A 21,301-nucleotide genomic window follows, 5' to 3' on the forward strand; every position below is an offset into this window, starting at 1 on the left:
AAGTTCAGTAAGTATTACATAGTATAGTTGCCCTATGATCTAGTATTTCGTAAAATTAAGATATAAAGAGGTTATGTTTAACTATTAGAGGTTGCATTCGAAAGTCTCGTTAACAATTAATATTCGTTATTAATATGAAAAAGAGCTCCATAACTAACACAGTAGCTTTACGATTTACTAGCGAGTAAAGTTTCGTCCGGTTGTTCGGTGGTTTTCGCTCGAGGCAATATTGAACTGCATCTGCCGAAACACGTGCTCAGGATAAAGCTGGGCTTTAGGACGTTTCGTGCCGGCAATCCGTTAGTTCGCCGAAAGATAGAGTATATACCTATTGACCGGTTAGCAGAATCTCTCCGAGCACGCGTTAGTCTATCCTGTTCCTTTCGCCTAAGGGTCTTTGGTTTATGGAAAACCCAGGGTCGAGAATCTCTTGGAACATAACCGTGTGCCCTATTCCAAAATGCACGTTGGTTCCAAATTCCGTCAGAGTTTTAGCTATTTATGTATTAAGAACCAACGTTGCGTTAACGCAATATATTATGTGTAATTTCTTTTTGGTCAAATCACATTCAATTCTAGCGTAATTATTAAAAGGTATTCCAGAAATTTGCCATATATTTTTTCTTTCGTTGCTAGTTCTTCCATTTAGTTTTTACAACTGTATTTTATTCAAATCTTTACCTAACTCAAAAACAAGAAAATTGGAAACGAATTTAAAAGAATACAAAAATAATACGTATTTTTTATTGGAAATTGTTTAGGAAACTAACATAGCGAATGAAAATTATGGCGGGATTTATTAAAAACTTCTACCTAACCTAAAAATACGAGAATTGAAGGCAAATTCAAAAGGATGCAAAAACAATGCGTGTTTTTTTTTTTATTGAAAATCACTTAAAGAACCGAAATGGCGAATGGTAACGTGACGCCTGTTGAATTAACAGAAAATTATGGTAAAGTTTATTAATTGCTTGTGACAGGCACTTTATCAAAGACAGAATCGAATTAGCGATCGACAGGCGAAAGTGATGGACATCAGAAGAGGTATTTGCACGGAATGTAAACTGTCGGGATGGTGGGCTGGCATTAGTCTCTAAACCGAGCAAACACACGCGGTTCCATGCGACCGACTCAGGTTGGGGCAATTTTAGAGCGGCAGAATTCGAGGGTGCAGAAGTCATCCGGCTCTCAATCTTTATCTCAACGGCAAACACTTAAAATTATCCACCTTGCAGCGTGCAAATACGTTGTGGAGAATGCCCGACCCCCTGGTTTAATTCTTAACCTTAATGGTTATCGTACCTTTCTTTGTGAAATAGCCTCGGAAATCGCTCGGAAAAACCCATATCTTCTTTGAAACTTGATCCTTTTTAATTCTTCTTGGTCTTCAACCGCAAGATGCATTTTGTCACTGTCACAGAACAGAAATCATTCTTTACATAGCTCTATTCACTTACAATGACATACGCCCACTAGATGAATAATTAACATGGCGTTACCTAAACTATATTGACGGGTCACGTGATATGTTACCAATAAAAAGAATAGTCGAGGTAAAAAATAAGTAGACACATAGTGGAAGGAAATATGTACATACATTATATATCTTTAGAATATATAGATTGTTTAATAAATAATTAGAACTAATATTGACATTTTTGTGTAATCAAGTCATATTTAATGAAACTTTATTCATATGTATTTTCACTAGCTGTCCACTTATTTTTGTTCCTGACTGTACGTAGTTTAAACGCGGTAATTATTATTTAAATTGTTCAAAAACTTAGGTTTTTTTATAAATTCCTATCAAATACTGAGACGGTTAAATTTTCAAATGTCAAAACTGTTAAAAATTTTTATACTACTGAAATTAATGGTATTTAGGCTCATGTTCATTGAGATGTTTTTGCTTGTTTTCGTGAATACTACATGTTTCTTCTGGGATTTTTTGTAACGCCTTGCGATTACCAAATTACTAGTCGTGCCATAGAAATGACCAAAGTGGATCGGAAAAAGTTTCGCTTTGAAGAGTAAAATCTCTATGGTAAAAACGGTTGGAACTACGTTCCCACGTGTGGCGTAAACATTGCGTTGACGGAAAAACCATGGTTGAACGACGATCATTTCTCAAGCTGCAACGTCGACTCGCGGTCCTCTTGTTCGCTTTTTCCCGCCCTTTCCTCCTACTCTATCGTTACTTCATTTTTTCTGTTTCTTCCCGCGTAACCGTTGCGGCGGTATTAGCGGTTCCATGCAATCATCAATTTCAAACAAGAGAACGAAAGAGAAAAAAAGTTTGGCCGTCGGCTTACTTAAACAAACAGTACGCTCTACGAAATGGATGGAGAGAGAAAGAGAATCGACAGCGTAAACCTTCTTCGTTTCCGACTTACGTACAACCGTTTTTTTCTAAGCAACCCAGCAATGAGATGCATGCTGCGTCGAGAATCGGTCAGTGATAGCTTACAGAATTGTGCTTTGGAGCAGAAAAACTGTAACAAAGAAGGTTATAGGTTACAACGAAAACGCTAATGATTTCTTGTCTCATTTCCAATAAACGATGGTTTACAATAAAAAGAGAGATTAATGTTTAGATTAGAATGTTTATTAACCTTCATAATCTTAAATCAGTATAAAATACAATAGGTTAGAATTAAGGTATGATTGATCTTTATTATATGACATTATTAAATTAATTATTACATAGCCATAAAAACAAGGAAATTGAAAATGAAAATATGTAATAGGACTTTTACTGTTATCATTTCCTTAATAGTGGATTATCCTGAAACAATCGAGAAACCTATAATAATATCAGTATATTTTTCAGAATTAATGAGACTACTATCATTATTATATAATTACTAGCATATAAATAAAGGTTCCATTGAAAAAAAGAAAGCAGATAAGGAATACGTAAGAGTTTCCCGATTATAGATTGTTAGTTTTCAAAGAATATTTCTGACGCAAAAATCCAAACAAAGGAAACAAGATATAACCAACACAGTGAGGATGAGGATGAAAAGAGAAGAACGAACGCATCGTCAAGAGAGAAGCGTAGAAGAGAAAGGGGGCATCGCCATCGTCTGCTCGTTCAGGGGAAGACGACAGGTGTGCATTTCCCAGAGACCCGCGGCGAAACGCGAAACTGGAATCGCTGCTGGAGTACCGTGACCTAACCTCGATACACGTAGTCGACTTCTATCGTCGCAGTCGCTGCTCCTTCTCCCTCTTCCTTTCTTTATTCTATTTGTAAAATTTATTTGTCTCGATTCTTACAAATGATAACGATGTTGAGTTTCTAAAACAAGATAATGTTTTTAGAAATTAATATGTAAGTCTTACAATCCTGAAATGATTCTATTTGAATTCTACGACCTAAGGTTATGGAGAATGAGATTTCATGATATTGCGATATATGGATACTATAATCGTTAAATGATGCAATACGTATTACACGATCTCATGATTCTATAAATCCAATCAGAGTTCTACGGCTTCAAATATATTAAAAAAGAAGTTCTACAATATTCTTAAGACGACATGCTATAATCCAGTGATGAAATATTTAACCTAATCAGCTTAGGTTATCCGAAAAATTTCCTTATTCCAGTACATACATGATTTTTATCCTAAAGTTCTATTAGTGGAGAAAAATCATATTTAGAGATTATATAATATTTTTTTAGAAAAATAACTGAGTAAAATAATAGTCACCTAGAGCTGGAGCAACAGTGAAGTATAATCGAGCGAGGCGCCTGGTCCATTAGAACAAACTTTCACAGAGACGAACCAAAATCTCCATTCCGTCGTATTCCAGCAAATGGACAGGGTCACACGGGAGCAAGAGGCAAGTGTACGTGGAAACAGAAAAAAAAGGTACGGAAGAGTCTGGCCGAGCGTGGTGGTGGATAAATAGAATTTCATTTACATCCAACACAGTGGCGCTGTCCGAGCAAAGGGTAAAAAGAAAAAAAGCTATTCGCAGATAACGGGGAAGATGGGGAAAGAAATGGGGGAAAAGAACGGTGTGGGGATGAGAAACGAACAGGGACCAATTAAAATTGGCAATTACAAATGTTCGAGAAAGTTACAATATTCCGTACCACGTCTATATTTTTATCTCCCTCGTAATTTTTCTTTTCTCCGCGCATTCGGTTGCCCCATTCTCAGATGAGGAAAAAAGGACACAAAGAATTGGTAAAAAAGAAAAAGCGAAAAGTAAAAATAAAAGAAGGGACCAATGGAAATTGGTTCGTGTCGGTGTAGAAACGGAGGTCCGTTGCTATCCAATGGTAGCCGCAAGAACAGATCGATAGTCGCTGGATGTGGAGCATCGCCCTGCCACGACCACCATCGTGAAAATCGCTCGAAAGCGGTTTATCGGTGCACGACCATCGCCCGGGTTTGTTATGAGTATCTCTGTCGAGAAAAATATTTATCGAACTTGGCCAGCTCGCTTCCCGAATATTGCTATAGTTATTACGAAACGAAAGCTATAGTATCTCTTCATTTAAAACTTGATCGTTTTCTTAGAATTATTATCGTGTAATAAGTAACAAGATCCATCTTCACTTTTTTCAAGAAATTACTTAATGCTTGTAAATGAACTTGACTTTAACACTGCATCTGGCAATTTCCTCTTTGATACTGATTTTACTACAAGCACATAATTCAATTAATTTCAATTTTTGTCTATTACATTATTTATTATCCTACAGTAATCAACTACTTAGGGCTAAAGACTTTGATTAACTTGATTTTGAAAATGTTCCAATTTAGATAACGTTTCATTCGGTAAATAGAGTATGTAATTGCTGTCAAAAGTTTCTAAGCGGACAGTGAAACGTAACGATCATTGTATGGATATTCGTGTAGATTGTAGATGAGATCACACTTAATCGCGGTTTAATTCGAAATAAAGTAAACAATGGCGCCAGTCGAAAATGCAAACGTCATTATGACGTTGAATGCTAAATCGGTTGTGCGAAACGTTCCCAGGAACACATTGGTAGACACATTTACACGTCGCAACAGTTTGTTCGTTCTCGCCAGTAATTTCGAATTTAATTGGCACACCTACCAACGTATCAAGGAACGTCGATGTACTGATGTCTCTGCCGGTTTCCATCCCTTCCGTGCATCTATCTTCTTCGTCCATGACATTAACCCCGGAGGCTACCCTAACGCATCACACGTTATTATAGCATGGTAATTCGAATTTAAAATAGGCAATTAATTAACCGTATGCGTCTACCCATCTTCGTCCCTCACGGTACAACTTCATCGAATGATACTGTGCTCGCGAATACTTTATATTTGTTTTCTGCATTGTTTACAACATTGACCACCATAGGGACGAAATAATTCCTCTGGTATCATGATTTTCACATTTGTAGAAAAGAGCGTTTTCATTTCATTTTTCGACTCATGATTATGTATTTCCTCTGTCCTGTAAAGATTACAAATTACTTACTACAACTGTATTTATCTGGCTTAATATTTCAGTAAATAATATAAATTTTAACATCTGTAATTTATTATTAAAAATATTTATATGATTACTATACCTGGGCTTCCTTAAATAAATGAATTAATCTTGTGCAAGAGGAGCCTAACATAAATATTATTAATAGAAATTACCACCATCTTTTATTCTATTAACACATGAGTACACATGGATTTCTTAATCGTAATGTATAGCATTTTTTATGTGTCTTCCACGGGAGACCCACTTCCCAGAGTGGAAACTACGGAAGACGGTAGGTTTCTTGGGCCACCCGCAACGAGTGCACCAACGGGATCCCATAGTCTAGTCCCCGTACAACCCGCGGTGTGTTTACAAAATTACGGATGATAATGTAAGCATTTTTTCACGCTCTCCATGCGTGTGGGTCCACATTCAATATGTACTGCGTCCGAGTATACGCGTCGCGTCCCGCTCCGGGGCTAATTTTAGGGTGTTCAACCCCCGTACGGCACGTTGCCCGACACCGTGCCTGTTTACACGTACGTACGTCCCACGAGATTCTGACACCGAATGCCATTAAACCATTCAACCGGTTCCATATTCCTGGAATTGCATCTTCACCAAAACTTCATCAGTAAATGGTCTTCCTGTACTTAAATTCTCTGTCATTACATTTTCAAATGATGATTGCAGACTGCATAATTTTATTTTGAGATTTCTCAACATCGATTACACTATTCAACATTTTTTAAGAAAAATGGTTATCTTTTAGCAAATCAGCTGATAGTAACTAAAAATTTAGCCTAATCTGAGCGTATCTGAGATAATTAAGAACGAGGTTACACAAATTATAATTTGACAATAGATCTAAAACTATCCGCAGCGAATGAACGTTGTATTCTATTGAACGCGTCACACAAAGGAAAATCACCATGTGAGTTGGCATCTTTAACTTCATCTGAGAGAAATCGGTTCACATTTTGCCGGGCAAGCGACCCAAAGCGACCCACGAAACCGTAAACATTTCCGTTGTGTCGGCGCGGCGTCTCTCTGTAGGCTTCGTGTTACAGCATTCACGGACGAGTACACCCGCCACGCGTGCATAATGGCGTGCAAGAGGAAGGCCGTAGTCTCCAAATAGCATTAAGTCATTGCCGGTGGCCAGTGGTGCGCGTGATATCCTCCTGTCGCCTACCGATTGTATTGTTACTTTGTTACGCGCACATCGCGCGCGCGTATTGTACGTGGATGCACCTTCAGGCCCGTGGATGCGATCCTCCCAGCCTAGAAAGATATACAATGAGAGCCAGACAATGAACTGATTGTTTCGAGTTTGTGTTCTGATAGTTACGCCGTGCTTGCTCCCGTGAGAAGGTAGCCGCATCCTTGTTCGATCGATTTACGCTTTTTTACGTCGGGTTGAATTATTAGGCTAACGGTTATAGTGAATGCTGATTTTCCAATGAAACGTTCTTTATCGGTTTCTACAATTCGTTTTAATTATATCAAATTTTTGTAGTCATATGAAAGTAACCGAATGATACGAAATTTAATACAGAGTGATTTCTCATTGGTGGGCTCAAAAGAAGTCGCTGTTGGCTTCATCACTCTATGTGTACATATGTGAGAAGTGAAAACAAGAGTGTGAAAATAACGATTTCAAACGAATCACATATACTAAATACAGGCGGTATCGGCTTTTGATGTCGCAACGTTGTTTAATTAGTAATCGACGACTTCTCCTTTTGGCTCTCAGCGAGAGAATCACCCTATGTAATAACTAAAGCTGATTAATATTAGGTTTTCATTCGTCAGAATCAGAACACATATCTATTGCATAGCCTTATACTTGTGTTTTACAGTTGTCAATGATCGTAAAGAACTTTCTAACCTCCACCAACATTAATGAAATTGATAAAATTATACAAATTGGAAACATTTTATATAGATTATATGTGTTAGCTAAATATTACCTGTAATATAAAAGTGGCGAATACTGAAATAGTGACAGTGTAATCTGCATAATTCTTCTATATATCACTATGTGTGTTAGTGTTTTTATCGTTAAAGATGCATTCCTCAATTTCATGTAGCACTTAACAGTAACAATGATCCATGATTACTAAATAATTAACTTTAATTGAAAATGGATTGATACCAACAACTTTCTTGTTCAAACACAATCCCCTGAAAAAGATCATCGTGCTGACAGAGGGGAAGCGAGTGCACATACGGTTACATTCACCGATTTCACGGTAAATCGAGCGTTCCTTAGTCATGGACCTGGCGTACCCTTACGCAAAACCTATTGTATACGAGTGCCTCCTGTGGTGTCACGGTAGAACGAGAACACAACGCGGATTGTGCCGCAGGTCGTCCTATCTTCAAAATAGCATTACCAGCGTTCATAATGGCTCAACCGGTGCATCAGTGCGTCGTTGATATGGCTTAAAGCCTTGGACCTGAAATTGGTATATACGTACATGGCATACATATAGAATTCATGCTATGACAAGCGAATAAATTTATAGCAAACGTTTCTATAACCATTAAGGCGATACGCAACAGAGGAGATTAGACACATTTATATCTTTCAGGAAAGGGTACGAGAAGATACGATTCTACTTGTGATAAGTATAGGCGCCTATTTGTAGAAGATTTATTTCAATTTCAATTTCTTATCCATTAAGGCGATACGCAACGAAAGAAAATAGGTGTATTTATATCTTTTGACAAGAAGAAACAAGAAGATACGATTTCATTAGTGGTGAGCATAGAGGCCTGTTCACGGACTGAAGATTTATTTTAATTTTGCGTGTTAAACGTGACAGCAAAATGCTTTACGAGCCATGAATTATTCTGGGTGAGTATTTTTTCAACGAAGTGGTGAACGTTCACACGAAACAGCAACAATCAAAACCTGTGTAAATTTATTATGTATTAATGTTTCGATGTGAAAATAAAAATAATCGGGGCGAGGTTAGCGCAAATAAGCTTCTTGACTCGACACTCGGTTCTACTATCGAAAAGTGTTACACAGATAAGGGCCTCGATAGGGTGGTACAGGCGATGACGGTGATTTAATATTTTTCTTGTTATGAGTATAAGCTCGCTAGTTTATTCTGAAAACAGTAGGCAAGCACCGCTTCGTGTCCTCGTGCAAAACCACCTGCACGAACGAACAACCATCGTGAGTATCGTCGTCGCATTCTGGATCTTATTTATTCATATATATACGCCACTCATTTTTCCCGCCAATTTAATCTTATCATAAAAAGTTTAATATCGTCCAGCATTGATCATTATAATAGTCAATGTATTAATTTATAGGTGCAAATATTATTACATTAATCAAACTAATAAAAGATTGGATTATGAAACAAATCATGTTGTTAACAATTTTGACAAACTCTTCTCGTCTACTACCAGATGAAAATGGCAGCTGTTTATGGATTCAAAACGGTGCTCGTTTATTTGTTTATATGAAATTTGTTGTTGGAAATGGAAGAAAGCTTTTACATTGGGATAGTGAAAATAGCATTTAGTTCTGTACGAATTCCAGACATGGTGCATTTATGTTTCATCTATTCAACATGACTGAGACAGAGCGAAGAAGAAGAAGAAGAAAAAGTGAGTTCTATGCGTTTACATGATTATTTCGAGAAGTCAAGGCGTCGCGGTCGAGACGCGTCCGCGTCACTGATGGATGCCGCTAACGAGCACGACTGACGATTGACAAAATATTCTCAGTGCGTGACCGAATGTAACTATACCTGCTTCTGCGTGCGACAAGTACACATAATCTTGAGTTCATGATTGTTGAAAAGAATAGAATCTTGCTATAAAAACTTATTATTAGACTAATATTATAGAATCATTCTTAACAGCATTATTATGCTTAGAATGATTTTAGTAAAAATGAATGTATATTTGAAACTTATATTGAATTTGTTATTTTTTCTAAGATGTTGCGCTATTGGTTAACATTCAAGGTTAGCTATTTATTTCTTTCCTCTTGTTTTTTAGTTATAACTAAAAAGCGAACGTTTTAAAGAAATGGTCAATAGAAGAAAGAAGTGATCGTTCTCTGCGGGCAGAAGGTGTTGAAGTAGGTATGCCAAGTTAAATATACGCGTAGGACGCGCAGGCAGGACAAAAAGCACTTCCTCTTGTCTGACGAGTACACTTTGAAGACCGAACGTAGGCTGTAAGCAGGCAAAATAAGAATCTTTGCTCCATACAAGAAAGCATTCTACTTTTTGAATAATTCTTTGCTCACCCCGTTGCTTCATCTTTCCTTTTGATTTCTTACTGCCCAAGTATGTGTTTTCTTCTATATAAATTTGTATATCAATAAAATTCCATTATCAGAAAATTAACATACAAACTTATTCCTTGATATAGAAATAATCAAGTAGATGCTTATGAAGTATAAAATGAAAATGAAGTAATTGAAGTACTATCAAATTTTTCTCCGTTATAACAATGAGATGGAAGATCATGGTTGTGAGATCATGTAGAATCTTCTTGGACACGCACGTAAGCTGTAACCGTTTCTTGTTGATACTGGCAATGAGTTATGTTGACACAACGCAACCTGTCGTGGCTGCTCGTTGAATATTAAGAACATATTATGACAGATATGCCATCCGAAGATCAAGAAAATTAGATAGCGCACGCTAGTCTGAAATAATAATCGCTCTAGGGATCATGAAGCGAGCGACAAGCAATTATAAAAAGATAAATTTTGCACGTAACTAGAAGCCAGATCTGATGAACGAACCGTCGGAGTCGGATTCACCAGTTTTTCTAACCGTGACGCTTGTTTAAATCTTGATTCCAGCATTTCGTGCACTCGCCGTGGACCAAGAGACTCCACTAATAACCCGGATCAACGTGAATCTCCGTGTCGATCAAAATCAAAGATCTTCTTTGGAAAAGTCGATACGTCAACAAACACGGCGTCAGTCGAGTCTCGTCTGAACTTTGCACGGATACCGGGAAATCCCAATGTTAACTGATATGCTAGTAAGACGGAGCATATGGTGCACTCAATCGGATGTTAATCACAAAATATAGATATTTAATTATATTTAAAGATGACTCGAGGTTTCGTTTACGTATACATACATAAAGACATGCGTAGACGCCGAAATTAAGATTGTAAAGTTGAAGAGGATATTAAAGATAGATATTTGCGAAGTGAGTTGCAGTGGCGCAAAACGAAAAGTCGAGACGGCTTTTTGTCAAAATGTTCGGCAATCTTTTGCGCGAGCCTCGAACCGTAGCAGCTAATAAAACAATAAAAAAGCTCATTGGGCTACTGTGGCGTGTTTCAAAGAGACAGTAATGGGGCTTGAAAGTTGCCGGTTAGGAAAAGGAAGTAGAAGGAGAAAGGGCTGACGACGAAAGGAAAAAATCAGAGAAGAGACAAGAGACATTCGTCTTCGAAGGCGTTCAACCGTTTGATAGCGGAACCCACCCAGCGTTGGCACTGCTTGCCTCCTTTCAGAGGAGGAAATTGGCTGCAACCGTCAGAATCATTTATCGGAGTGACAACCATAGAAATCTAAATTTCTACGCATCGAAAGAAAGTGTGCACTTGTATGTAAATAAATACTGCAAAGTGGATCCAATGAGATGATTCGTCCAGATGAAATGAAATTGAAATATATAGTAACAGTTAACGTATGTAATATTTGTACATGATGCTGATTTCTCTATTCCAAAGATTTAAAAATTTTTCATTTGAATATTCAAATTCTTGAATCTTTGAATTTTGAAATATTTGAATCCGTATCCTTGCAGTTTTGAAATTTTTAATTTTTTAATTTTAGGTATTTAAATATGAAGAACAATATAAATATGTTAAAACGGTACTTCCGTTTTTAACCAAATGATTGCACCAAGCTACTACAGTTCATGAGACAAATGGTCATGTTTACACAAATGACATTTGGTTTCTCAATCATTTATTTCCTGCGGGGGTCACCTACCCAACAACATTTTCCTGTTCTGCTAAAATCGGTAGACGGATCGTAACCAAGAATTGCTTCCGCTGCTTGTTAATACCTAACAATTTGTCCTAACGACAAAAACGGACTTGTGAAAACATAAATTATGTAACACTTACAATATCCTTCTATGCATATCTAAGGGGAAACTATCTGAACATATTTGAATACAGAATTTTTAAATTGTCAGCCAAGTGATATCGAAGAAGTAACATCAATTACGGTATTACCTTCCATCTTGCATCGTTGATCAATCTTAATCATGAGAAATGAGTGGACCCTATTACAAAAATTAACTAAGGGTGCCGTAATTAACAGCCGTTAAATTTCAAAAGCAAATTTGAAACAGCTTGGTCGTTGAAGAGCGCTCGGTATATGTATAGCCTGCAGTTCGGTAGACCGTAGACCCCACATCAGGCCCTCGGAAGGCGTCAAACCTGTCGACGGTGGGTGGATGCGTTCCTGAAGACGAACGGCTTTTTTACGTGACGCCAGACGTTCCTTGCGCATCGTCAAGATGTCAACGACTTGACCGATGGATCGACGAAGGATTCTCGAAATGCCGTCTGGATCACGCTTTCGCATAAAGCCATGTGATCGATCGGGAAGCTTCGTGATCGAGGTAACGGATATCGTGTGACTTTTACGTGACTCGCCGCTATTTCTGAAAACTTACGATTTCGCTTTAGACATAAAAATGACTGAATAATTTACCAGCAACGAGAAGCGCGTATACTTATCACTTGGACTAAAAGTCTGTATATTACAGATACACCATGAAACGGTCGTTCTTTTCATCCGGTTGAGGCGCGCAAGGAATGCCGAGGAACGGACGAAAGTCAAGATACAACCAATCATCGCCGTTAATCGAATCAGTCGACATTCTTCTCTCGTAAGATCGCATTGTTTACGGGACATGGTCGTGTCACCTCGTCTCAGAATGAGATCGCATAAATAACCTGGATGGAACCTCTTCCTTGGTGCGAGTCATCCAAGAGGTTCATTGTGAAGCCACATCGAATTTCTTTCTCTTTCTCCTCTTCGTCCCGCTCGCACCCTCTTCCCCCTTCTTCGTTGCTAGTCTCCACCAAGTATAGTCAGGAATCCCTCCTGTATGTGTCACTGTTGTGACGCAGCAACATGGAGACGCGAGTAGCGAGACGAAGTAGCAACGAGAGAGGTGATGCGAGCAGTCAGCCTCATTGTGCGATCGAAAAATGACCACACGGATTTTTTCTCTCGGTTCCATTGAGCCTGGAGAGGCTCGAGAGACTCGAATCACTCTCTCTCTTCTCTCTGCACCCGTTCTTCCCCCGTCTCGGGGATTCATTCATAATACCCCATCCTCGAGTGGAGGCTCGAAGTGGACCGGATGGTATTTCGTTTTCTGACAGGCCAGCACCGCCGGATGATCCTCCGTTCGAATTACGAGTGCGGCCGACGCTACACGACCGTGTGCCCGGGAGCCCCGGTATTTTGCTTATAGTATAAATAATCGGCTCGATACGATGCTCGTGAATCGTCGAATCTCGTTGGCTTTTTGGCAGTGAGATGTTGCGCTCATTCATCAGTCAACTTTTATACGTTTTATGTCATGACGAGGAAATCGCATGGATCTGTAAAGTCTGAGATATTTTAACATTATTGTTCTCTTCGTTTCTTCTTTCCAAATTTCAGAAAGGAATATCTCATTCATGAAATGTGTGGAATAAACAAAAAGTAAAAGATTAAATATGCTGAATACTAAAACCGAAACTTGAACCCTATTTATATATTAATATCTATTGAAATATAATATGTATTCATTTTGAGTCCCATAGAACCGAGAAGAGAACAAGAAGGTTTTATTTAGTAGGAAATTTAGAAAAGGGATGCAAAATCCAGTAAGCATTTTAGTCCTCAAATTCTTATACTAAAATATCTTTTTTCTTTATTTAGATTAGAGATTAAAGTTTTCAATTTCTTATTAGAAATTTTTAAGGAATTAAGTTCATTTGACAAATTTTCTATCGAGTGACGCCATCGATAACCGTAGCGATATGGTGCCGTGCTGTCTACGGGCACCGTGGAATTCCAATGGAATTCATCTTTCCCTGTTAAATATTTGCCTTCGTGCGGAGCCACTTGAATCACTTTGACTCGACTCGTTGCAACTCACGATTCAGCGTTAAGAATACACGGCCGCATGGTTGCTCCCCTAATGTTGACCGAGAAAGCGATATATTTAATACCGTTGCCATCATTTTTGAACGTAATATCGCACACTAAGGTAATATCACTAAAGAAATTGCACAAATTTATCGATGATAAGTACATAACCCTTTATTAAAGAAGTTTTTATTCTTGCCATTATCACAGATTTTTTTATATCTTTACCTGCATTCATTTACATTCACGTTCTTTTATGTCTTTATCCGTGTCCATCTATATCTTCATCTACATTCATTTATTCGTACATTCTCCTACATCATCATCTGCGTTCATGTATATCTATATCCTCCTACATCTTCACTCGTTTTCATCCACCTATGTATGTATATCTACTTATGTACTCCTATATCCGTCATTTCGTTTAATGATTAACGAGCAATCAAAATAGCACAGCATTTTGTCGTTGTGCGGATCGTCAAGTTTATGAAAATAAAGCAATCTGCAATTCTATGCATGATGCAACACGTAAAACCGTGTGTCCCCGTTTTTCGTTGTAGCAAAGTTACCGTCGGTGCGACTTCTCAAATCCTGTCCCTATATCGGCCGTTCATAAATCGGTCGTTTGCTGTGTTTCTGCGCGTACTGAGAAAGCAAACAACAGATAAATCAACGATAAAATGTTCCGCCGATCGACGAATCGACCGGAAGAATAATAGTTGCTCGTGCCTCGATGACGGCAGCGTGCTAGGTGCCAAGCCGTCTAGTTATCCGAAACGTGGAAATAAAAATAAAAGCCAACACCTGTGCATTTAACAAACCATAGTATCGTTTTACAGATGATCGTTTCCCTCTCTACTGCAGGTTTTGGATCGATCATTCCATTAAAGATCACGCTAAATGATATGTAACGCATTATTTTAGTTACCTCATCATTGTATCATAAATTTATCCCATTATTATAAGTATAGATATCGCTGTTATACGATATAGGCAACGATATTTATTTCGTAAACTTAAAATTCAAACAATATTTGAATTTAGTATAGAAACGATTCTATGATTAATTCTTGTGAATTTATCAACTGGCAAACGAATTATCATATCAGATACAGGAGGAAATAAAGAGTAGTACAATAAGTGCGAAGAAATTGGTACAAAGAATATTAAAACCCTACATGAAATTTGAAACGATTTATACCATGATCTGCCAACATGCTAACTTCGAAACTGAAAAGAGCGATAATTTCATTTCGATCTGATGTAGCGTAATTAAAGTTTGGAAATCCTGGAATATCAACGATATTTTCCTACTGCGTTATGCATACACGAGAAGTCGCTAAATACGCGATCCATGAATTCTGTTTCGTTTCTGGAAGTTCATGGGGAAAAGCAAGATAGAAAGAAAGGGGTTGAAAGGAAGCGAGAAGGAGGATGCTCGTTCTGTGTTGACTTTGGCTCGAAGCCTCGCTTAGGTGGCAGTACGGATGGAAATATCGGCCGCTAAAATAATTCGACGACAAAGAGCGGCGATCCAACGACAGGTCGACAGTCGAGAATCTCCTATTGGCGGGCTTTTTAAATCGCCGTCGCGTCTTCAAAATAGTTCGTCGAAATTTTCGGATCGTACTGGGTGCCTTGTATCCGATGAAAGCCCCCTGTTTTATGGGCAGAGGTTCAATCGAAGTGTACGTGTCCGAGCAAATGAGTAACAGAGTACGGTACAAAATGAAAGTTTAACGGGCCGCGCGCTCGATATACTGGCCTTTTCGTCGAAACGTCTAGGGCTGATTTGTGATTGTGGTATTCAGAGAATTTGCAATGACAAATTCATGTTGATGACGAAATTAGTTACGAATTTCGAGAATATTCGGTGTACATACAATCTCAAAAATCAAAAATTCAAATGAACCTATTACAGCTTGCCATATAAATAAAAAAATATTAAAACAGTATTTTGTTATATAATCATTGATCAATTTTCATCGATGGATAATATGGTAGATTCTAATAAGTTAATAACTTATATGACACCTATTGATCTGTACTACTGTACCATCCTAATATACTAAAAGTGTCAAAATACGTATGAGACATAATCACCCCATTTTCCACTACAGTCTCTACACATATCACGCTTTAATACCACCTTATTCGATAATCTCGAAACTTGCGTTGAATTTCAGAGTTAGAAAAGGGACATGAAAAGTACGAAGAAAAGCTGAACGAAAGGACAGCGATTTTTAGTTCTGCAGGACGTGGGAATGCTGATGGACAAGAGACGACGAAGATGCCCATGACCATTCACCTGTCAGCTACCTTCTTCCTCTTCTTCGTGTTCTTCGTGTGCCAGTACTGCTCCGAGGTGGCACAGCATCGGCACTGGCATCGACTGCTCACGTAGTCGCGCCTACCAAAACATCCTCGACGATCCTCCATTTGACTCGCCATTCATCGCTGGTGAAACAGCTTAATATAATCCTATTTAAGGAGCTGCCATTGTGACAGTACCCGCTAGTGGTACGTGACCGAAATTATTTACTCGTTTATTAGATGTCACTGACTGATCGGCAGCCTCCGCTGGATTTGACATTCGGCCCTGCCATTGTGTCACTTCATTGTTACTTGGGAGACATTCGATTGATCAAAAGGAATACTCACACTTCATCGATTGCAATTTTTTAATTTTTATCTTCTTTGTCTCCTTTTCCTTTGATAGGTTTTAATCAGTTGCATGTAACGTTATGGTATTTGGTATGGTAACTGTAACGTTATGGTTATTAGCGACGATGATGAAGACTGTAAATATTATGGAGATTAGATTTTATTACATAATATCGTGTCTTTTAGAAAGGAAGAAGCTGTACATATTTACCATTACTGAGATTTTTATTTGGAGTTTCCACAATATGGTGTTTAGAATACGCTGTCCGATATCTATCTGAGGCAGTTAAGAAAGATACGTTTATTGGTATAATAGTTTGGCAATTGCAAGCATGACGTGTTGGTGGATCTCTTCTTTTTATATTACTATTTTATAAAAGCTTTTACCTCGAAGAAAAAATATGTTCGAATAATAGGATGCATTTGATTTATGACCATGAAGGATTTTTCATAGTCATTCTGCGGAGATTAACCAGGAATTAATTTCATCTCGTAGCAGGTACATTCCGGGAAACTCGACGGTAGTAGAAACTTTATACGAGATTCCAGGAGTTTCGAACTCACGCGAGGATGAACATCGTTCGCTCTGTCGATCCGGAAACCACAGGATCACGAATCTCGTGGAAATCTTGTTTTCTATGATGACATCTCGTATACATGTGCTTGCACTTGGGTAACCATATTCTCGGGACACAAACAGTTTCGTCTTGAATTGTAGCGTTTATTATCAAACAACGTAAGTAAAAATCTCTCTACTAAATAAAAAATATATATAGTCGCTGGATTGATATTATCATTAAATTTGGATTAAATAAACTATGAAAGACAATAATTACAAATAAGGGGATATTAAATAATTACGAATGATGGAATATAAATATTACCATAATGAAGTTAATTCTATGTTGTGTTATATTTTGTAGGAAATAGCGAAATAAGTCGTTCACCATGCCCTGAACTTATTGCGGTTACTTAAATAGAGTCATATCATTGCCAGAGAACGATTAGATGCAATCGAATTCCAGGATCGGTCTGTCGGCGGAGTTTACACTCGAGACTCGGCATAGCTTTGCTATGTTAGGTGGGCCAACATAAGCAAACCTCTTGAGACGAGGCACATGTGGCCAACAATGGACCAAATAGCATAGAAGGTTACATGTGTAACGTAAGATAAGGACCGGAACCGGATGCCGGGAAATGAAGACAAAGGTTCACCCGTAGAAAACGCAAGCCTTGGAGAGGCCAAGTAGCCGATAATTTTCTTCTTATTCTCATCTTTATCCTTCCACTTATTTCTTTTTGTCCTGACAAAAATAAAATTCATACAATTACATTAAACTCAAAATTAAATGACTATTACTATTAACTAAAGAAAATAATATAATCAGAGCTTTCTTTTATTAGTAATCTTAAGTTTTGCAAGTTTCGAATACTTAATTTTGAATAATATTCAAAATGAGATGTATGTACTAGGTTCCAGTTCCTAATTATCGAATCGAATGCAAATCCTATAGTTCCATTCAAACTTCATACGTTTCTACGATTCTCGGCCTGACAATCGAATCCCTGTTCGAATATCAGGTTATAGGATGTTCATCATCATGGAACATATGTGTGACTGTAACAGTATTCGTCTATATTCTAAGACAATGATGGCATTGTGTTCCAACTACGATAGAGAAAAATATATGTCAAATATTTTCTTACGAAAAATTATCATCTATAGATTCTATACTATTGAATAGGATAATAAAAATTCAATAAGATACAGCAAATAAGAGATCTGTGAGATCTAATCAATTTTCATACTTTCAGATACGCTAATTCGGTAAAAGTACACAGGAACTGCGCGTAGTATAAGGCTCTCAGACTTTCGCAGGATTAACCGCAGACTTTCTTTGCTTAGAGAACGACAGAAAGTGCTCGTGTGCCGGATTGGCCCACGGGATTAGAGGTAGAAGCGACAGGGCAGGTCCTCCTAGCAAGGTGACTCGCGGGGACCACCCGTTGAGGTCGTTTAAAGGATTATCCTTGGAGGTGCCATCATGTCAAAACACTGAGCCTCTGAGAATACCTTGACTTCGACACTCGCCACCACAGAATAGTTGAGGAGAAAAGAAATCGCCAATTGTTGGGTTGTCAACGCAAAAAAGGTATAAAGAAATATTTAACATTAATAAATGAGACAATAATAAATTTGGAATAACGTAAAAAATGAATATAAATTATATGAAACAGAAACTATTCAATATCTACTAAGTATGCCAATATTATAAATAATTATAACTTTATATATACATTACTCATTATGTCCTTCATTTAAAAATGATTGTCAATTATAAACTTCTTATCAGACTATGCAATGCGTACGTATTTCACTGTGCTACCTACAATTTACTTGTCGCAATTGACAACGCAGTTTCAACCGTTTTGACATTCGCTTCCTTCGACCATTACACTTCTGCTACTATGTGCATTTATGGTACATACAATGTACGTATGTCCACGTGTGCGCGGACACGTCCTGTCAAATAACGGTGGCAGCATGACTACCGAGCATATATTGTCCAGTCACACTTTGCCACCGAGACAAGGAGAAACTCTGCACTGACAGTCAGCTCCATTAAGTCCCATTATGGGTTTCGCGACGCAAAAGTACACAATATTCGCGTTGCACCTTCACCGAACTTTTCGTTGGTCGTAAGGTAACTCGTTAAATCAAAAGACAGGACTGGTGTCGCTCACAGGATGATAACGAGTTTTGTTTTTTTGGTTGAGATTGATAAGGTACGTACAAACTGCTGGACGAATCGGAAGTGCTGGCTAGAAAGTCGAATTTTTATATCTTAATTTTGTTCTCGGTTTAGAAATCAGAAAAGATTTGTAATATTTTAATAAAATGCTTAAAATTGGGACTCTAATTAGAACTTAAAATTGGAAATTATGCATATTGATAACATTTTTTCCATATTTTTGTCTTAACTGAACATATCTTTCTAACGTTACAAAAATATATATAACTAGATCGAAAGTGATCGAAAGAGGGTAGCAGAGTTAATTGCAAATAGAGTTATCGACTATTTGAATCTATAAAATTTATGATAAAGTCTTTAAATCTTCAGGAAGGATTAGATGTATTGCCACTTGCTATATAAAATATAATTTGTTTTCCATTAATGTGGTCGATAGTGCCCTTTATGTCCTGAAACAAATACGCTTTGTTTCAAAGCAAATAAGATTGATGTTAATGATACTTTGTTTTGTCAGTAAAGCCTCGTTCACTACCTGATATTGTTTGTTTATTTAATTACCATATCGTTTTACATGCTACGACAATGCAGCGATGAAAAGGTCACAGTAAGAATATCATGTCACAAATTGTAATAAATGTTGTCCTTGGATTTTTCACACGTGCAAGCTGGACCAAGGGGTCCCGGGCCTGGAAGGAAGCTGGTATCATATTAATTGCCGCTGCCTTTCGTCAGGCCGTTAATTAAGCGGTCACCGCCTACTCTGAGCGTTGGGACGGATTTTCTGGCCACTGGTGCCACGCTGTCTTGTGGCAAACATTCCGAAAAGACGATAGCTTGCATTTTTTTATGAGGTAATAAGTCCATCTTTTGTGCAGATCTCATTGTATACCTTGTATTACAATGCTTTTTTATCTCTTCATTTTCATGTAAATTCTTTCATCCGTTAATCCGGGCGATGAACTATGAGAACAGAATAATTAAAATAAAATAACTAAATAGTTAATAAACCAAAATATATATTTTGAAATGTATAAGAATTATATAGATTTATATTACTTTGTTTAATGAATGAAAATGTAAAGTAATAAAAATATTAAAAGTTCCTGCAAAACATTTTTTAATTATTTTTCTATGTTGAAAGTTTCAATAGTGGAATAATCTATATTTAAGATATGCGGTTCAGAAGATCCAATAGTCCAAGCATAGTACGATCCATGAAAATATTCCTGCCCGTACCCGTTGCTTGGGGAACGTTTCGGCGTTTTTCGTGACAACTTGCGAGCATTGAGGTTTTCATTCATGATGGAAAGCTAAGTCACCCCGTATCCTTGACAGGATTCCGAAAACGGTTCACTGTTTTCTCAGGCCCTGCCCGATATTGGCGGCTCTCTGTTTTCTTAAGCAGCGGGCCCACTTCCTTATTGCCACGCCCGAGAAAAAAACGAGGATAGAGAACCTTCGGTGCCACGCTGTCTGCCGAAGACAGTATTCTGCGGCGACGTTCGCACAGTACAGCTGATCCTTGTCTTTCTTTCCTTCTTCGGGAATATTTGAAAATCTTTGGTAACTCGGTCAAACCGATAATACCTAAAAGTACTATTTTCCATAGTTTTTATCGGATCATGTTTTATTTCTTTGATCTTTGAATTCGTCATAATAATTGTAAGAAGTGGTATTTATATAAAATGTTTGTTTCAATGCATGGTTATTAGGACGAAGAAAACAGAATACAATATATTGAAATAAAATATGATCGCATTCACAAACACAAAATATTTTAATACGAATGTGTCATTTTCTAAAAACAAATTTTTTTGCTGAAACATTCCATGCTTCGGATAGTATAATCCAACTTGACGCTATATTTTGCGTAACACCAAATAAATCTGAATATTTCTCTTTCCCATAAATATTCGTGCCAGAATCATATTCTAGTTTCAATATACTAATTCTTATGCGTGTTCTTGCTAACGTAGTAGTCACTTCCTTCACTTCGATAAAAAGTACATGGCACTTTTACTCTCATCGTTCTCCAAACCCCATCATTTTCATAATTATATGTCTAGGGGTGAGCCAATGGTAATGACGCTACTGTCTCCCCTAATGTCCGCTTCCGCAGCCCCAAACTTCCGAGTGCCACGATCGAAGAAAGGCGCAGGTCGACGAAGAAAAGGATGGCTAGGTGGGGTAGAGTACCGCCCTACGAGAAGGGAGTACAACGATGACAGGAACGAGGGAATATAGACGTGGGG

General features: G+C 37.7%; 1 pseudogene; it reads right to left on the reverse strand.

Moving 5' to 3' along the window:
- Positions 1-4,896: 4,896 nt before the first annotated feature.
- LOC117151253 lies at positions 4,897-5,392 on the reverse strand (annotated as a pseudogene).
- Positions 5,393-21,301: the final 15,909 nt, after the last annotated feature.

Source organism: Bombus impatiens, unplaced genomic scaffold (genome assembly GCF_000188095.3).
Source record: "Bombus impatiens unplaced genomic scaffold, BIMP_2.2 scf_0019, whole genome shotgun sequence".
Classification (NCBI taxonomy): domain Eukaryota; kingdom Metazoa; phylum Arthropoda; class Insecta; order Hymenoptera; family Apidae; genus Bombus; species Bombus impatiens.